Here is a 3,747-nt window from a genome sequence, read left to right on the forward strand (position 1 = left end):
TTCAAAGGGATTCAGCTTAATAGCATTAAGGTCATTACATAGAAAGCTAAGTTCATATAACTTTTTTAATCAATCAGTTCATATGTTTCAATACGCAAACTCCCCACAGTGCCTTTCCCTTCCCCTTTCCTTGGACAAAACATTGAGACATGGGTGTCAGATTGTAAATACTTTACATTTTTTTATTTATCAAGCTTGTTCATCTTACAACTGGCAGTGATGAGAAACGTGTACTCAGTGCAGCATAATCATGCCCAGTCATCTCCCTCCACCCTTGAATACAGAGGCTGTGGGGAAAGCTATTGAGCACGTAGCTTATTAAAAGTTTGCACCCAACATATCTTTCTCCATTCTAGAGCTTCAAGGACCTTCACAACCTGCAAACCGTCCACCCCCTCCTTTGCAATAGGTTAGTGAAACTGGAGAGGAAAAAAGCCTTAAATTAGGCCCGTAAGGAAACTACCATATATATTTGATTAGAAGCCACAGAATTTATTAAATTTAATTACTGCTCAATCCTGCTTGCAATCAAGGATGGTTTAAAAAAATGAGGACACTTCTATGAAATTAAAATTAGCCTTCCCTGCAGTTTGAATAGCAAAAATACATGGCAAAAAGATGTAGTCATGAATCAAATGTAACTGCTAAATGAAGATATATGGTAAAACACAGGTGGACTATTGTAGTGGCTGAGTTAACTAACCTAGTCCAGTTGGCAATGAGGGAAAGCTCATTTAGTTATGGGTTTCATGCCCCTCTCCTCCCACATTTTACCTATTATTGCACTATCATTTTCAAGGTGAGTGGCATGTAACAGCAGCACAGCAAACATCACTACAACTGGGAGTCCCCATATCACACGAGACATGGCTCCAGAAAAACACTCCGAGACTGTACACGCTCTTGAAATCTTAACAACAGGGAAGTATTATTATCCTGCTTTATGGATGGGGAACAGAAGCACAGAGACTTCAGTGACCTGCCCAAGCCTCTTGCAGCTCACACCCAAACATCAGGGCCTTTCTCATCTTTTGAGTGTTTGCCACCTTCCCGAGCCCGTCCGTGCAGGGAGCTGATGGCCTAGCAGATGATAGAGCTTTGTCTGAGATGAATTTTGTGGACTCCGAGACGTTTACCAAAAATCCCGAGACTTAAAACAAGCAAAACACAACACAGTAGTAGATGCCATTCCTTTAGGGCCTGTACAAAAAACAGCTGATGCAATTTAGTGACGGGGAAGTCTTTTACTCAGACAACATTTATTGGGAGATAAACAACGTCCACCATCCAATTCTACAAGCTAATTAAACAGCAGGGCTAAGGTAATGGAGATCTCCGCCTGCATGGCTTGGACATAAGGTTTATTACCCATGTCATTATGGGACAACAGCAGCAAGAGCAAATATTTGCCTATTCAGAAAGTAAATTATACTATTCTTTAAGTAATAACATGCTCCAGAGGTCAGAGAGTAGGCTTGTTTCTAGTTACTTTTCTGCAGAGATTGATGCTCGACTACTATTTGATGTTGATTAATTGACAGCAGCAAAACCAGCTGGAAGATGGAGTAAACCCCAAACCTGGGAGCACCAAAGCAGGGTCCATTCACCTGAGACATGCTGACCCTTATCACTCCCATGGACTTCAGAGAGCAGTGATCCCGGTGAGATCTGCCCAAGAGGGGTTTGAATATCTCTGTCATTAAGTGACTTGATAAATTATCTTTAAACACACGGATTTAAACAGCACGTAGCGATGGTGGGTGGGGGCGTTGTGTGGTTTCTAGAACTGATATTAACTGGTGAATAAATTGCATGCTGATACAGAATTATATACATAGAGACCTTGGAAACTCTGCTGGGTTCCTGTTGTGCAGTTTTCTTACAATTCTTTCAGCTGAGGGTCTGCCAGGGTTTCTTCCTGTAAAGCCTATTAGCTCTCCAATAATCTGTCACAAAAACTGGGCCCTCTATTTGGAGGCCCTGAGCCTCTGCATCAGCAATGGCTTTTACCCCACCCCCCAGCAGCCAAGTTGCAGGTTGCCAGGTGGTGCCTGCTGCTAAGAGTCCTTTTCAGGGGTCCCTAGAGCAAAGCAGCCACTGCTGTACTAACATTCTTGCCTGTCCCCTGGGTGCTGGGATGACGATATGTCTGCTTCTTTGGCCTGTGCCCAACCACTCACAATCCATTCTCCCTTTACGTCTCCCTGAACCGATGAATAGTTCTCCATAATACGCAGAGAAATGGGAAAATGTGCTTGCAGAGGTGCCCAACACTCCTTTGTTCTCTTGGTTGGAGGGCAGGCTAGTTCTCCTTGGAAGGCTTCTCCAGGCACTGGTCTGTAGAGTACGATCTCATCCTAGGGGGTTAATAGGAATCATTAGCCGTATGTAAATGGCACTGCTACTAAAAAGTAGTAGCACAAGCTTACTCCCCCTAAAAGTCCTGCTGCAAATGAAGTCCGTGAGAGCTTTTCTGGTTTTAATACTAACAGTATTGAGATCTAAATTTCTTTTGTAAAATACTTTTCTTGACAGTGCTTAGACTAAAGTACATTTACTGTAATCTTCAGCTATGGCCTTCAAATGACTTGCATTCTATGAGCTGTCTTCACACTGAGCAGTTGTATATGAATGTACTGAAATCCTGAAATGTTTAATATCCTTTTAAAGTGCACGTAATTTTCTCAAAGAGCAAAATGTCTGCAGTAATCCAAGTGGAAAATCTAGATTCAAAAATCTTAATGTTTTTAAAGCTATACCCTCTAACAATATTTCATACAGAGCAGTAGGTATATAACTGTTCTCAAACCTTAAATGTTTTTACAATAATTTAAACTTATAATAATTTCTTTTATTGCATTTTAGATTTGAAAGTAGCAAGAATAATTTAAAAGAAAAGAAAGACAACTTCAAACATGAGATGCAACCAAAAGACATTTTACAGGATGAAAGAACAAACGTGAGGAGGATCAAGACCTTAAAGTGAGATCAGCTATTAGCTAATTAAATATGTGAATAAAATACATCATGTTAAACAGAAGCAGTATTGGTGATGGGCAATCTGCTAGGCAAACAAATTATAGCAAAATGTTTTCAGATCTTCAGAGAGAAACATTTGTCTTAATCAGATTTACTATGACAAAGAATTGAGATAAACCAATGTCTGTTAATTAAAGGACACTGTCAACCTGATGTTACGTAGAAAAAAACGACAAGAACAAAGTTTAGAAATGAAGTTCCTAATAGGTCACTTCTTGCAAACTGTGCTCTAATTTAAATAAATAAATAAATAATATATATTCCTTAAAAACTGACTTTTTCTGTTCTCGTGCAAATCAGTGCTGCAGGCATGCACCTCTAGCTCTGCTGCCAGGGTCATGTCTCTTCTTCATTCAATGACCATTTATTTGGAAATGCACAAGTAGTGATGGGAGAAAGGACCAGAGCCAAGCTCTCTCTCCTCCCATGGGGCTACAGGTTAGGCTTATTCCTATGTTCTCTCCTCCTGGCCCCATGGATATTACATTTCTTTGTGCACTTTGTGCACAGTGCTACTGTTTCAAGAGGAGAGTGGAAGGGGACATCCTCCCAACTTAGCCTCTAGACTACTAGTTAAAGCCATTGAGCCACCTCGTGCTTTTGGTGGGGCAGAGGGGAGTATCTACAACTCTACATTTGTGAGGGACCTAAATCTGTCAGTATATGCTAGCCTTACTCAGGCTCTCTCAAGACTGAGAGGCAAGGCAG

The 3,747-nt window shown here is 40.9% G+C and overlaps 1 long non-coding RNA gene across 1 annotated transcript; it reads left to right on the plus strand.

Moving 5' to 3' along the window:
• Positions 1 to 1,271: 1,271 nt before the first annotated feature.
• LOC102369825 lies at positions 1,272 to 2,964 on the plus strand. Its single transcript, XR_324039.1, has 3 exons — positions 1,272 to 1,322; positions 1,542 to 1,661; positions 2,866 to 2,964. It is a non-coding gene; the product is annotated as an uncharacterized LOC102369825 (long non-coding RNA).
• Positions 2,965 to 3,747: the final 783 nt, after the last annotated feature.

Source organism: Alligator sinensis, unplaced genomic scaffold (genome assembly GCF_000455745.1).
Source record: "Alligator sinensis unplaced genomic scaffold, ASM45574v1 scaffold256_1, whole genome shotgun sequence".
Classification (NCBI taxonomy): domain Eukaryota; kingdom Metazoa; phylum Chordata; order Crocodylia; family Alligatoridae; genus Alligator; species Alligator sinensis.